General features: G+C 41.8%; 1 pseudogene; it reads right to left on the bottom strand.

Moving 5' to 3' along the window:
• LOC104119589 (amino acid transporter AVT3C-like) overlaps nt 1-13,154 on the bottom strand; it is an 18,907-nt pseudogene extending 5,753 nt beyond the window's left edge.
• Nucleotides 13,155-17,233: the final 4,079 nt, after the last annotated feature.

Below are 17,233 nucleotides of genomic sequence, written 5' to 3' on the forward strand. Positions count from 1 at the left end.
AACAATAGGCTTCATACATATTATACTGTACATAATTGCCAAAACGATGAAGAGAAATGTAAATTAGAGTCAAATAAGGCAAAAGCATAACAGCTAGCTCTGCCAATGGTGCAACAAAGCAGTAGTAGAGTTTTGCTAGTGTTGAGATATGTTGATAAGTGAGAACAGAATTTTATATATTTCTACAAAATCACATCAGAACCTGGGACATATCCATTTTCCACAAACCCCAGAATACTTCCAGAGACAACTATGAGAAATATGCATACAGCAATTGAAGACATGACACATCCTTTAGAAAAATATATAACACATAAAATATATTGTCACCTCTTAAGCATATTGTCAAGCGCTTTAGCTACATCAAAGTTCTCATTTGTTTAAAGGAAATATTATTAGGTACTCTATTCTTTATAGCTACCAAAATAAGAATGCATCAAAGAACTCATACAATGACAGCAAATACACAGATTGTAGGATAAAATGTAAGCAAAGAGCAACTATTGCATTAGTTTTGGCGATCACCTAATATTTATAACTTAAAAATTGCTAGTCAACTATGAGACAGTGACATTATTTTATGAAATTTATACACCAAGCACATATTTGTGCTTGTTCCTTAGCCAAGTCTATTGAAAGGATTAAATTATTTCCATTAATAAGTTACAGTAAGCGTAATAGAACATAAGTGACTCTTACCGCATCTAATATGTGTACACCGGAGTAAATCACTTTGTAAAGTTGACAATCGCCTGAACTTATTTATCATGAACCTCTAATACAGTAATGTATACGGTCGAAATAGATTTCGGCCTCCGTACGTTTGATCGAGTTTGAATGGTAAGCGATCGAAGTGAGAACTCGAGACGAGTTTCGAGGATAGTACAAACAAGCCTCAAGCTCCAAGATCGATCGATGAATCGGCTCGGTATCATTATCAAGCACATGACCAAATCGAACCGCAAAGTAAAGAGAAGGTTGTCGGAGATACACAAACCGATTGACACTCACCCCGAATGTCGAACTCAAACTCAAGGCCGAGGGCTCGACCCAATATCGAGCTCGAGCCAGTATCGAGCTCGCAGACAGGAGCCGTTGCAACCGCACTAGGGGAGAGAATCTTGGAAGGAATCGAGGAAGAGACAATTTATCATGGGTTCTCCACTATATATATATTTTATTATAAATAAAGTAAGATCTCTCTACTATAAAAGGGGAAATCCTTGTAAGCACAAGCACGTTGACACATTGTAAGAAAAGACTACTTCTATTTGTTGAAGAATAAATCTCTTAAGCCTATTTTACTCAGCATACTCACTCTTCGAGTTCAACAATTTATATCCCATTTCTATAGCCAAGAATCAAAATATTTCCACTTCTATGTACGATTTATATCAAGCTATATCACATATCCTTTGAACTACTTATAAATTTAACTATATCCGATTTTTCGGGTAAACAGATTGGAGCCCACCGTGGGGCTAAGGATAACCGTGGTTGTTTGATACAAATCCGCAATACGCACCAGTTTACAACTCCGGATCAGCAATGGCAAACCCTCGATTCATGGCTTTACCTATCGACCACGAAGCCGGCCTTCAGGAAGAAACCAACAACTTGATACCCAGGGCCGAAAGGCCACTTAACGATGTCACTGAAGCTCGAATCGAAGTACCTGAAATCCGAGTCGAAGTACCACTAGATGTCAATTCACAAGTGGTTCTGGAGGCGAACCAACATTCCGAACCAGAAAAAAACATTCAGGGCGGTACTCGATCCGTGGCTCAAGACGCCCATAACGTGGAGGAGATCGAAGTCAACTTACGGATGATCTTCGAGATATTACAAGCCCAGCAAATAGCGATAGCTCAGTTGCAGAGCCAAACTCAGATACAAAGCAGGCCGGAGCCCGATCCACTTCGGGAAATCACCCACAGAACGGAGCCAGTCATAGTGAAGTCAAACGAGCAAGAATCGGGGACTACTCCCAAAATTACTAAACTGCTCGAGGAACTCACAAAACGAGTCGAAGCCAACGATAAAAAAGTAGAAACATATAATTCCAGGGTCGATCAGATCCCAGGAGCTCCACCAATGATAAAAGGGCTGGATTCGAAGAAATTCATCAAAAAGCCTTTTCCATCGAGTGCAACCCCAAAACCAATCCCCAAAAAATTCTGTAATTCTCAAATATAACGGTACGACCGATCTCAACGAACACGTCACCTCTTACACTTGTGCCATCAAGGGTAACGATTTGGAAGACAACGAGATCGAATCCGTGTTATTGAAGAATTCGGAGAGACCCTCTCGAAGGGAGCGATGATTTGGTATCATAATTTGCCCCCAAATTCCATCGATTCTTTTGCCATGTTAGCGGATTCGTTTGTAAAGGCACATGCTAGTGCCATAAAGGTTGCAACAAGGAAATCGGACCTTTTCAAAGTAAAGCAAAGCGGTAATGAAGTGTTGAGGGAGTTCGTGTCCCGATTTCAAATGGAACGCATGGAATTGCCACCGGTCACAGACGACTGAGCCGTCCAAGCTTTCACCCAAGGGTTGAACGAGCAAAGTTCAATAGCATCATGTCGGCTGATGCAAAATTTGATCGAGTATCTGGCAATAACTTGGGCGGATGTACACAACCGATATCAGTCAAAAATCAGGGTCGAAAACGACCAGTTGGGAGCTCCTTCCGGATCCCTGCACCAGAACAGAGCAGCTATTAAAAACCAGAGGGATATCGACAGAAAACGAAGGTCGAACAAAGATCGATATCGACCGTACGTGGCAGATCTAATGAACGACGGCTCAGCACCCAATTCCGCTCGGAACAATCGAAGGAGTGATCGAGGACAAAATTCTTGGGGACTTATGACCAAGAGTGACTTCGATAAATATGGCGATCCTATAGAGGCACCTCGGCTATCGGAGTACAATTTCAGCGTCGACGCATCGGGCATTGTATCGACAATCGGAAGAATAAAAGATACTAGGTGGCCCAGACCTATGCAAACCGACCCTTCCCAAAGAAACCTGAATTCTATGTGCAAGTATCATGGCACGCATGGCCACAGGACCGAGGATTGCAGACAATTAAGAGAAGAGGTAGCCCACCTATTCGATGAGGGCCACCTTCGAGAGTTACTCAGTGACCGAGCCAAGAATCACTTCATAGAAAGGGATGCCAGCAAAAAGGATAAACAAGAGGAACCTCTGCATATCATTCATATGATCATCGGTGGGGTCGATACTCTACAGGGACCCGTGCTCAAGTACGGCAAGGTACCGGCCACAGGGGAAAAATGAACTCGAGGTTATGTACCCGAGGACACTTTATCGTTCGGAGTTGAAGAAGCCGAGGGCATCTCTCAACCTCACAACGATGCTCTGGTAATTTCTATCCTATTAAATAAAGCTCAAGTTAAGCGTGTTTTAGTGGATCCAGGTAGCTCTGCGAATATCATCCGATCTTGGGTAGTGGAGCAGCTCGCTTTGCAGAATCAAGTCGTGCCCGCATCTCGGGTCTTGAACGGTTTCCATATGGCCAGTGAAACGACTAAATGGGAGATTACTCTACCAGTGAATGTAGCTGGAACCATCCGAAATACTAAATTCCACGTGATCGAAGGGGATATGAGGTACAATGCCCTACTCGAAAGGCCTTGGATCCACAATATGAAGGCAGTGCCTTCGACCCTCCACAAGTAATGAAATTTCCTACGTTGGACGGCGTGAAAATAGTATACGGGGAGCAACATGATGCAAAGGAAATGTTTGCGGTCGATGAGGTAACACCGATACCAACGCTATTGGTCTCGGAAAGATCAAGCACTAAAGATAGACGAGAAACCAAATAGCAATCACAGCCACCAGTCTCGACCAAACCGGTGGAACAGGAAATAGAGGGTGACGAGGAAGAGTTTCTGACACCTCGAGTTTTCATCATCCCCGACGACTCTGAAGCCGCCAAATCTACGATCGAAGAGCTGGAGCAGGTTATATTAATCGAATATCTGCCTGATAGAAAGGTATACCTGGGAACAGGATTGACCCCTGAACTCAGGGAAAAACTTATTCAATTTCTTATTGATAACATAGACTATTTTGCTTGGTTCCATTTAGACATGGCAGGGATCCCACCGTCGATAACAATGCACCAATTGAGCTTGGACCCCAGGTTCAAACCGGTGAAGCAAAAAAGAAGACCTCAGTTCGCGGTAAAACATGCATTTGTAAAGGATGAGGTAACTAAACTTCTCAAAATAGGGTCAATTCGGGAAGTAAAATATCCCGAGTGGTTAGCCAACGTAGTTGTAGTCCCTAAAAGGGGAAACAAACTTAGAATGTGCGTAGATTATAAAGATCTAAACAAAGCATGCCCCAAAGATTCTTTTCCACTGCCTAGCATCGATCGCATGATCGATGCCACAACCGGTCATGAGATCCTTACTTTTCTCGACGCCTACTCCGGGTACAATCAAATTCGAATGAACCCAGAGGACCAGGAAAAGACTTCATTTATCACCAAGTACGAAACCTATTGCTATAATGTAATGCCATTCGGGCTAAAAATGCAGGAGCTACTTACCAACGCCTAGTGAATAAAATGTTCGAACAACAAATAAGTAAGTCGATGGAAGTTTACATTAATGACATGCTAGTTAAGTCCCTGCGCGCAGAGGACCATTTGACTCATTTGCAGGAAACGTTCAAGATCTTAAGGAAATACAACATGAAGCTCAACCCCGAGAAATGTGCTTTCAGGGTTGGATCGAGCAAGTTCCTTGGTTTCATGGTATCGAATCGGGGAATCGAGATCAACCCAGACAAAATTAAGGCCATCGAAGACATCACCGTCGTGGATAGCGTGAAAGCAGTGCAAAGGCTGACAGGGCGAATAGCTGCCTTAGGCCGATTCATTTCGAGGTCATCAGATCGAAGCCACAAATTCTTCTCTCTACTCAAAAGGAAGAACGATTTCGCCTGGACCCCGGAATGCCAACATGCACTAGAGCAATTGAAGCGGTACCTATCGAGCCCACCACTACTTCACACTCCGAGGATAGATGAGAAGTTGTACTTATACTTGGCGGTATCGGAAATCGCGCTAAGTGGCGTCCTAATTCGAAAAGAGCAAGGTACACAGTTTCCCGTTTATTATGTAAGTCGAACCTTAGGGGAAGCAGAGGCTAGATACCCTCACCTAGAGAAATTAGCACTTGCACTAATAAGCGCCTTTAGAAAGTTAAGACCATACTTTCAATGTCACCACATATGCGTTTTGACCACTTACCCACTTCGCAATCTTTTACACAAGCCCAAACTATCGGGTCGATTGGCCAAATGGGCCGTCGAACTCAGCGGGTACGATATCGAATATCAACCCCGTACGACCATCAAGTCCCAAATTTTAGCGGACTTCGTGGCCGATTTCACGCCAAACCTCATACCCGAAGTTGAAAAGGAACTCTTGTTAAAATCGAGTACGTCGTCGGGGGTTTGGACCCTCTACACAGATGGTGCTTCAAATGTGAAGGGGTCCGGACTTGGCATCGTACTGAAACCTTCCACAGGTGGCATTATTAGACAATCCATCAAAACCACTAGATTAAATAACAATGAGGCCGAGTACGAGGCCATGATAGCAGGTCTTGAGCTAGCTAAAAGCCTGGGAGCATAAGTCATTGAAGCCAAATGTGACTCTTTACTAGTGGTGAATCAAGTAAATAAAACTTTCGAGGTTCGGGAAGATAGGATGAAAAGGTATTTGGACAAATTACAGGTAACTCTACACCATTTCAAAGAATGGACCCTACAGCATGTGCCTCGAGAACAAAACTGTGAGCCCGACGCACTCGCAAATTTGGGGTCGTCGGTCGAGGAGGATAAGATCAACTCGGGGACTGTCGTTAACTCTCGAGATCTGTAATCGAGGATGGACATGCCGAAATAAATTCCACGAGCTTAACCTGGGATTGGAGGAATAAGTATATTGAATATTTAAAGAATGGAAAACTCCCATCGAACCCTAAAGAATCGAGGGTTTTACGAACCAAGGCTGCTCGATTCACGCTGGTTGAAGATGGATCATTATACAGAAGGACGTTCGACGGACTACTGGCGGTATGTTTGGGACCAGGAGACACCGATTATATTCTACGAGAAGTCCATGAAGGCACTTGTGGAAACCACTCCGGCGCCGAACCACTAATTCACAAAATCATCAAAGCAGGGTACTACTGGGATAGCATGGAGAAGGACACTAAGGAGTTCGTTCGAAAATGTGATAAATGTCAAAGGTTTGCACCGATGATCCATCAACCCGGAGAGCAGCTTCATTCGGTCATTTCTCCATGGCCATTCATGAAATGGGGAATGGATATCGTCGGCCCTCTACCATCGGCCCCAGGTAAAGCTAAATTCATTTTGTTTATGACTGACTATTTCTCTAAATGGGTTGAAGCATAGGCGTTCGAAAAGGTGAGAGAAAAAGAGGTTATAGATTTGATCTGGGACCACATCGTGTGTCGATTTGGGATACCAGCTGAAATAACATGTGACAATGGTAGACAGTTTATTAGCGGTAAAGTGACAAAATTCCTCGAATTCCATAAAATAAAAAGAATACTGTCTACACCATATCATCCTAGCGGGAACAGACAGGCCGAATCAACGAACAAGGTTATCATCCAAAACATAAAGAAAAGATTGAACGAAGCTAAAGGAAAGTGGAGAGAAGTTTTGCCCGAAGTCCTTTGGGCATATCGGACAACATCTAAATCCAGTACAGTAGCAACCCCATTTTTCCTAGTGTATGGATCCGAAGCTCTAATACCGCTTAAAGTCGGGGAACCAAGCGCAAGGTTCCGACATACATCGGAAGAATCGAACTACGAGGCAATGAATACTAGCCTCGAATTATTAGATGAAAAACGAGAGGCGTCACTGGTTCGAATGGTTGCACAAAAACAACGAATCGAAAGGTACTACAATAGAAGAACCAACCTCCGCCATTTCAAGGCCGGAGACTTGGTCCTAAGGAAGGTCACCATCAACACTCGAGATCCTAATGAAGGGAAACTCGACCCAAATTGGGAAGGACCCTATCAGGTCCTCGATATAGTCGAGAAAGGGTCTTATAAACTTGGAGCAATTGATGGAAAACCATTACCAAACAATTGGAACATATCGTTTCTCAAACGATATTACTGTTAAGGTATGATTTTATCCTCTATCGTCTATATATGTATATTCGACACTAACTCATTGCAGGAATTCGACGAAAAATATCAAGACATATGGTTTCAAAGCACGTGTTGTACTCTTTTTCCCTTAAGTGCGACTTTTATCCCAAATGGGTTTTTCCGGGAAGGTTTTTAACGAGACAACAAATTTGTGCTACTCGGGGACAAATCAATAGTATCTGAGGCTCCTTCATAATCAACCTCGAATACTATAGGGCTACCAAGCGAATAAATCAAGTTCGTCACAAGAAAGTCGCTCCATATCAAATTCATGACAGCCATGGTCTCGATAGAGAAAAGTGTAATGACTAAATGGTCGGCTACCAAGCGAATAAATCAAGTTCGGCACAAGAAAGTCACTCCATATCAAATTCATGACAAACAGGGTCTCGATAGAGAAAAGTGTAAGGGCCAAATGGTCAAAACGAACCATGCCCACGTAGTTTTTCTCGAACTCTGGCACAAGATACAAACACATATGTAATGACTTATAAAGGAGAACTTCTTTTTCATATATCTCACATTATGAAAAGATTTTCCTACTTCATGATTCAAGCAGGCTTAAAGGCCAACCACCATCAAAGAGATTTTTGATACAAACGGTCATAAAAAGCCTACGGGCTAAGATATCCTGAGTTCGAGTTCGAAACAATCACTCACTCAATTATTAAAGCCTAAGGGATATCTTACTTCGAGTTCGAGCAATCACTCACTCGATCATAAAAAGCCTATGGGCTAATATACTTTGAGTTCGAGTTCGAAACAGTCACTCACTCAATTATTAAAGCCTAAAGGCTATCTTACTTTGAGTTTGAGCAATAACTCACTCGGTCATAAAAAGCCTACGGGCTCAGATATCCTGAGTTCGAGTTCGAAACAATCACTCACTCAATTATTAAAGCCTAAGGGCTATCTTACTTCGAGTTCGAGCAATCACTCACATGGTTATAAAAAGCCTACGGGCTAAGATATCCTGAGTTCGAGTTCGAAACAATCACTCACTCAATTATTAAAGCCTACGGGCTAAGATATCCTAAGTTTGAGTGAGAAACAATCACTCACTCAATAAAAACCTAAGGGCTATTTTACTGCGAGTTCGAACGTTCACTCAACTACTAAGCATGTGGGCTACTTTTATTTTTCGAGTTCGGACAAGCGCCCACTCGACCCCTAAGCCTGTGGGATACTTTTATTTCGAGCTCGAGCGAGCACTCACTCGGCCGTAAAGGCTATGAAGGCCGAATTCGATGAAATCACCTAAATCCTCATGAAAACATCCGCAAGGCATGAATGAAATCTTCACGAAGCAAGTCAGCAAAAGAAAAAGATATTTGTATAAGATATACAAAGATGGTTTACATAAATAAATTCAACATAAAAGAAGCTAAGGGCTAAGCTTCTGGGTTATCATCGAGAGCGGTCCCTTCTCTACCGGGCTCCCCCCATCTTCAGACCCGCTCTTGCTACCATCATCATCATCATCATCATCGCCATCAGAAGCCAAGGCCTCAGCTTCATCTTCGAGTTCTTTAGCCCTTTTTATCTCTACAGCAAGGTCGAAACCTCGAGCATGTATCTCCTCGAGGGTCTCCCTCCGAGACCGACACTTAGCAAGTTCGGCAACCCAATATGCTTGAGTGTCGGCAGTATCCGCTGCCTCTCTTGCCTCCATTTGAGCAGCCTCGGCATCGGCCCAATACACGGTAATGGACTTATAGGCCATGACTTTCGACGACTCAACCTCCGCCTTGGCCTCAGCAAGTGTTTCGAGCTCCTCGATCCTCTTGGCCTGAGCCGAACCCTTTTACTTGGCGCTTCGAAGCTGAACATCGGCCGATAATAATTTGGCCAAGATGGGTTTTTTTTCTGCAACCAGGCGATCGATAGTCTCCTTCCACCGGTCACATTCGGCCTTGATTTGATTGACTTCTTCCCGAAGCAACCCGATCTTTTCAACCTTTTGCTGCAGCTGAGATAGTGAAGGGTTAGCTTCCACAGTTGGGTCAAACCCATACTCTAACAGAACGAGGATCACCTGTTTATCTAGTTCGGCCTCTTCTTCACGAGCCTTAGCCAAATATGCTTGGAGGTCCTTTATAGCCTCGTCCTTTTGGCTGCAAATAAGCCGCAAAGCATCTCTCTCCCCCGAGACCCTCCGAAGCTCGACCTCACACCGGCTGAGGTCGACTTAAAACCTGCTAATGGCCTACATAATAGGGAAAAAACACAAGTCAAGTTTAGAAAAGAAAGAAGACACCAAGCACAGTAAAATGATTACCCGAGAAATGAAACGTCGGGCTTCTTCTAGGAGAAGAGAAGCGTCAGTAACGTCGGAGGCATCATCGACTCCAGTAAAGCAATCCCGAAAAGGGTCCCTTACACTAGAGCCTCCGCCCATATCGGGGGTCTTCAATTCTCGAGCTTCCTTTAACGCCTCCTCAGAAAAGATCGGAAGAGAAGGCAAATGACCCACTATCATAGTCCCAAGCGAATCGCTTGGGGCGCTCTGATCGAGACTCGAGGAATCGGAACCGACCCCGACCGGTATAGCCGTCATCGGCTCAGAAGGTCTGGCGATCTTGACAGTTTTCGCAGATCGGATCACCAAAGTCGAGGCATCATCTTCTTCTTCTCTCAGTAGCTAGACCGAGTCCGTCGAAAGAGTGATTTCCTTCCTCCTCACCCTTCGAGTTTTGGGCTTGGGGTCTTTTGACCGAGAGATAGCTTTTCGCTTCTTATCTTTCCCCGGTTCCGGGACCGGGGACTTAGTTCCTTCCTCACCACTTGAAGGCCTCAAAACGGTGTCCTTTGTTACACCTCCATGAAAGGAAATCGGTAACGAATGGAGCGTAAAAACATTTCGAAGAACACGAGAAGTGACCCTTACCGTGATTCTTGGCCTCCCATCTACCTTTTGCCAAATCACGCCAAGCGCGTTCGGTATAAGAGGAAGTCGAGGCTAACTTTCGAACCCAATCCTCGAAGTCGGGTACCGTTTGTGGCATCCAAGGGGCAGCTGTATATCGGAGAAAGATATCAGATAGAATCAGAGAAAGATACAAAAAAGCAATGCCTTATGAAAACCACTTACGGTCAAAATTCCATTCCTCGGGGAACGGCATATTCTCTTTCGGAATGAGGTCATGGGTCCTCACCCGAATATAACGGCCTATCCAACCCTGATCCTTGTCTTCGTCGATGCTCGACATTAAAGCTTTCGATGCCCGACGATGAAGCCTGATTAGTCCTCGAAAGATTTGAGGCCGATACAATCGTATGAGGTGATTTAGGGTGAAATCCAGCCCACCCACCTCCCCCTCCCCCCGGGTCTTGTTGGAGAAGAAGCGAAGTAAGGTCACTATGCGCCATAGAGAAGGATGAATTTGACCGAGAGTAACCTGATACCTTTTGCAAAAATCAATTATCACTGGGTCGGCGGGACCCAACGTGAAGGGGTAAGTATATATACTTAAAAACCCCTCCACATGAGTGATGATGCTCTCTTCGGGAGAGGGAATTTGCAACACAATCTCGGGACCCCAGTTGCAGTCTTTCCTCACAGCCTCGAGATGGCCCTCTGTTATCGAGCACATGTACATTGACACATGCTCATATTGACCCGGAACCGACGAAGGATTCTCAACCTTAAAATCGATCTTCAGAGTAGACGGGCCAGGAACATACTCATGGGGAGGCGGCTCCACCGGCGCCTTGTCGCCGGACGGTCGTGAAGTGGAAGCTTTCTCCTTTTGAGGTACTATTTTTGAAGTTTTTGCCATTGATGTAAGAGAAAGAAAAGGAAAGGAAGATGAAAGGTTTATGAAGGTGGCTCTACAAGCGGCAAAGTAGAGGCAGAAAGAGTAAGAAAATTTGGGAGGTTGGAGATGTAAAAGTGGTAAATGATAAATGAAAGGGCTATTTATAGGTTTATACCATGGCGGTTCAGTATCAGCGGTGGCCGACCACCATATGACGTGCATTAAATACCTTGAAAGACTAAATCAACGGGACAACTATCACATACGTCACGATCGAGCCCAGTGAAAACGTCAGCTTACAATCCGATCGGGCCATCGAAAATCATATCATTTCTCACCACATTCTTTCTGAGAAACGAGGGGACTATCTGTATACGGTCGAAATAGATTTCGGCATCTGTACGTTTGATCCAGTTCGAATGGTAAACGATCGAAGTGAGAACTAGAGACGAGTTCCGAGAATAGTACAAACAAGCCTCGAGCTCCAAGACCGATCGAGGAATCGGCTCGGTATCATTATCAAGCCCATGACCAAATCGAACCGCAAGGCAAAGAGAAAGTTGTCGGAGACTGATTGACACTCGCCCCGAATGTCAAACTCAAACTCAAGGCCGAGGACTCGACTCAATACCGAGCTCGAGCCAATATCGAGCTCGCAGATAAGAGACGTTGCAACCGCACTAGGGGAGAGAATTTTGGCAGGAATCGAGGAAATGACAATTCATCATAGGTTCTCCACTATATATATATATATTTTATTATAAATAAAGTAAGATCCCTCTACTATAAATGGGCGAATCCTTGTAAGCATAAGCAGGTTGACACATTGTAAGAAAAGACTACTTCTATTTGTTGAAGAATAAATCTCTTAAGTCTGTTTTACTCAGCATATTCACTCTTCTAGTTCAACAATTTATATCCCATTTCTATAGCCAAGAATCAAAATATTTTCACTTTTATGTACGATTTATGTCAAGCTATATCACATATCCTTAGAACTACTTATAAATTCAACTATATCCGATTTTCCGGGTAAACAATTAATATTATTTTATGAAACAATATACTAAATACAGATATGTGCTCTTTCCTTAACCAATCATACTATATTAGTAGAAAAGATTAAATTATTTTCTAATTTTTAATTAAATACCTATAAGAGTAATGAAATTTAAGAGATTATTACTGAATATGATAAGTGGTTTGAAGGGGGTAGGGGAGTGAGTCGAGGAACTAATTCAATTTTGGAATTTTGGCAGATCTAATCCTAATGAGGCATAGCAGCTTCAATTGACAATTTAACGCAACTACATTCATAACTCTCGTAATTGCCTTTGATCTAGCCACCCCATACCCACTCGCGTTATTAGTCCCTAATTGAAACATGAAAAACCTAAGCTAATTGGTCCCCTTGAGGAACGTACTGTACTTTGGTAATTTTGCACTATTTGCTAGAAACAAATAAGTTTAAACAAACTTATCCCTGTAGTAAATCATTATGAACTCCAACTAATAAAGCTTCTTGAATGAGATTCTAATGTCTAACCTCGTTGAAATAAGAATTTTGATTTGACTGTTCCCGTGTCAAACTCTATCTGCCTTCACGAAATCTCCTTTCCATCACTTCATAAACAGGATTCATTATAAGTGGGAAAGTAAAGAAAACGTATATGCAAAGTCCAATCCGCACTAAAGTACTAACCAATCCTCTCCCAAGATTAGTAGTGATCTTATCTTTGGTCTCTTTTCCAAAAGCAAAGTATCCCAATACCCCAAAAGAACCATACATCAAAGAAATGAAAGCTATCGACAAATCCAAAATTTTCCCAAATTTGTCCTTGTCTTTCATCTCTTCTTCCAAAAGGTAAAATCATTCCAACACCTTTAAAAGAATAAACAAATACACCAAGACTGTAGGAAAAAACATTGAACCCACCAAATGCTTCAAGAACAAGTCTGTTTTTAAGAAAAATTAAAACATCCTTAACCATAACTACCCCATAGTACCTAAATCAACATCAGCAAATATACTCAAAGGGGTTAAGTGAGTAATTGTGGGGATTGAATTCAACCCCAACTGAAATGGGAAACAACTACAAATATCCCATTTTTTTCCTGGACGAATTACAGAGAATGATGGACGAATAATTTAATCAATTTAAACAATTTATATTCAGCAGCTATTCCGAAAATCAAAAAAAACAAACTAAAACTCACCTTATAACTGTACAATCAAGGCAAATAAACTGTCCAGGAAGAGAGAAGACTAAAAGAGACAAAGAAAATTGGAAGAGAAGGTGAGCAGCACTTGAAATTTTGAGGAAGAAACAGTGTAGAGACTGTGCAAATAAGAGTGTAGATGAGATGTTCGTTTGAGTGGTGTAAAGCAACGTGTCAAATCTTCGTCAAAAGGACGGGCCGAGATCAAGTGACCAAAATAATCAAGGCCACAAAACCAACCACCGTTTCAAACTGACAAATTATTCTTTGTTGAAGAAAATAGAAAACAGGTGCAACCCGAAAGTAACCTTGCAAAAAGCAGGGGCAACCAAAAGGAAAATCGCACAAGGGCTGGAAACAGCTTTGCAACAACAACTTCAAAAGGGAAGTCTCCTCCAAAATTCTTTCCCGCATTCACTCACTCTTTGAAAAAATAAAGGAAGAAAAGAAGAAATAATGTTGAAAATAATTCAAAACTACGGTCTCTGATCCTAGTTGCATCATTTCCAACATAGGATGTCCACTCCCTAGTTGATGCCATCATAACCTGATGACCTTCAAACATAGGGTTTTACTCCCTAGTTGATGCCAGTATAACCTGATGAATTTCCAACATAGGGCCTCTACTCCCTAGTTGATGCCAGCATAACCTGATGAATTTTCAACATAGGGTGTCCACTCCCTAGTTGACACCAACATAACCTCATGAATTTCCAATATAGGGTCTCCACTCCCCAGTTGATACCAGCATAACCTGATGAATTTCCAACATAGGGTCTCTCCTCCCTAGTTGATGCCATCATAACATGATGAATTTCAAACATAGGGTCTCCACTCCCTAGTTGGCATCATAACCTGATGATTTTCCAACATTGGGTCTCTCATCCCTAGTTGATGCCAGCATAACTTGATGAATTTCCAACATAGGGTCTCCACTCCCTAGTTGATGCCAACATAACCTGATGATTTTTCAACATAGGGTCTCCCCTCCCTAGTTGATGCCGCCATAACCTGATGAATTTCCAACATAGGGTCTTCACTCCCTAGTTGATGCCAGCATAACCTGATGATTTTCCAACATAGGGTTTTCACTCCCCAGTTGATGCCAGCATAACCTGATGAATTTCCAACATAGTGGCTCCACTCCCTAGTTGATGCCAGCATAATCTAATGCCAACATAAGGTCTTCACTCCCTAGTTGTTGTCAGCATAACCTGATGATTTTCCAACATAGGGTCTCCACTCCCTAGTTGATGCCAGCATAACCTGATGCCAACATAGGGTCTCCACTCTCTAGTTGATGCCAGCATAATCTGATGCCAACATAGGGTTTTCACTCCCTAGTTGATGCCAATATAGGGTCTCCACTCCCTAGTTGATGTCAGCATAATCTGATGCCAACATTGGGTCTCCCGGTTAACACGTGACTTTTGCCAAAATATTTATAGTTTTCCCAAATTATCCCCGGACGACCCCAAGCTCCTTAAACGGTGGCTTATTAATAAGGGGAATTGATGAAACGTGCATGGAGGGCAATCATGAGGTTAGTATAGGATATATATATTCACAACTACATTTACAAAAGTTGAAGAGATATCATTTTCGAATAATTAGTCATCTTCGTGTACAATTTTTATTTTCTTGCTGATTTTCTTCCAAAATTGACTTACAATATTGCAATGAAGAACATCTACCTTTGCCACAACTATGATTTTAGAATTTGGCTTCTGAAATCTTAGTTTCCAGATTTAGCAGTATAAATTAGAGATTTACAGAACCGAGAAAAGATAAAATTTGGTCAAAAAAGGAGAAGAAAGTGTGGTGGGGATGGCGGGCCCCTACTAGGAATGGGATAAAGTGAAATAATGTATATTTTGTTATGAATATATTATATTATGGATGTTCATTTAGTACTCCGTTGTAAATAAGCTTCCTGAAGAAGTTTATCCATATGAGACTCCGCCATAAATATATTTATCTATTTAGTACTCTATTGGAAATAAGCCTCCTGAAGAAGCTTATCCTTTCGGTACTCCGCTATGGATAAATATTACCCATGATAGAAGATTATCTATATCTGGCATAACAGTTTAGAGCAACAGCTTACAAGCAGCTTACACAGCAGCTTGCAGCAGCAGCTTGCAGTAGCAGCTTACACAGCAACTTCCTTTCTTCTATAAATAGAGGAGAATTCAGTTCATTATGTACACAAGTTTGAAGTTTGAATAATATATCAGTTTCTCTCTATACTTGTCTTTACTTTGCAGTCTTTATTTTATAACACGTTATCAGCACGAGACTCTGCCATCTCGAGAAAATACTTTGAAAGTATCAGAGGTACGAACTTTCTTTTTCTAAATAATGTCAAATCTTTCTAAACTTGAGTTTGTAGCCCTAGATATATTGGGCAAAAGCTACATGTCTTGGGTGCTTGATGACGAAATTCATCTTGATGCGATGGGTCTGGCAGACACCATCAAAGATAAAAATCAGGCATCAAACCAAGACCGCGCCAAAGCAATGATATTCCTACGCCATCACCTTGATGAGGGCCTGAAAATGGAATATCTTACTATTAAAGATCCAGTCATACTGTGGAGTAATTTGAAAGATAGATATGACCACCTGAAGATGGTCGTTCTTCCACAGGCATGTTATGATTGGAATCATCTAAGGTTACAAGATTTTAAATCTATCAGTGAGTATAATTCTGCTATGTTCAGAATTATTTCTCAATTGAAACTATGTGGTGATAATATTACTGATCATGATATGTTGGAGAAAACTTTCACTACTTTTCATGCCTCGAATATGCTCTTGTAGCAGCAATATCGAGAGATGGGATTTAAAAAGTATTCTGAACTTATCTCACATCTTCTTGTAGCCGAGCAACATAATGGGCTATTAATGAAAAACCATGAAAGCCGACCTACTGGTTCTTGTCCATTCCCTGAAGTGAATGAGACGAACTTCCACCAAGCTAAACGTGGAAGAGGACGTGGCCCCAGTCGTGGTCATGGCCGTGGTCGAGGAGGAAACTCTAATCGTGGTAATAATAATGCACCAAAGAACCCTCCTCACCACCAGCAGTGGAAAAGGAAGGAACAAAAGCATGAAGCGGTGCAAGAAGCAAAGCCAAAAAATGCATGCTATAGATGTGGAGGAAAAGGGCACTGGTCACGTACATGCCGTACGCCAAAGCACCTGGTTGAGCTATATCAAGCTTCCCTGAAGAAGACAGAGAAAAATGCTGAAGCAAATTTTATTTCTGAAGATAATTTAGACTTCATGCATTTGGATGTAGCTGATTACTTTGCACTCCCAGAAGGAGAAACAAGTCATGTGATCGGTAGTGAATCTGTAGAGACGTAAATATTTTAATTTTTATTATTTGTAGTAGATAGTATAGTTATATAATTGTTGTACATAAATAAAAGTTATAATATTTACTATCATATTTATGTTTATGTCATTTTGAAGAATGTGGATAATCCTCAAATTATGTTTGGATCAAAGACCAATCATGAAGATATTTGTGTAGTTGATAGTGGAACAACTCATGCCATATTCAAAGATCAGAAATACTTTTCTTATTTGCATAAGGAAAAAGCAAATGTTTCCACAATTTCTGGTAATATAAGTTTGATTGAAGGCTCCGGAAGAGCTATTGTATTTCTATCTAAGGGAACAAAACTTATTATCGACAATGCATTGTACTCCTCCAAGTCCCGAAGAAACTTATTGAGTTTTATAGATATCCGCCGAAATGGGTATCATGTTGAGACAATAGATGAAATGAATGTGGAATATCTTTGTATTACAAAGAATATTTTTGGCCAGAAATGCATTGTAGAAAAGTTACCAACTTTATCTTCTGGCTTATACTATTCAAAGATTAGTACAGTTGAAGCACACTCTATCGTAAACCAGAAGTTTACTGATTCAAATATTTTTGTGCTTTAGCATGGCCGTTTGGGCCATCCTGGATCAATAATGATGAGACGAATT

The sequence above is a fragment of the Nicotiana tomentosiformis genome, chromosome 1 (genome assembly GCF_000390325.3).
Source record: "Nicotiana tomentosiformis chromosome 1, ASM39032v3, whole genome shotgun sequence".
Classification (NCBI taxonomy): domain Eukaryota; kingdom Viridiplantae; phylum Streptophyta; class Magnoliopsida; order Solanales; family Solanaceae; genus Nicotiana; species Nicotiana tomentosiformis.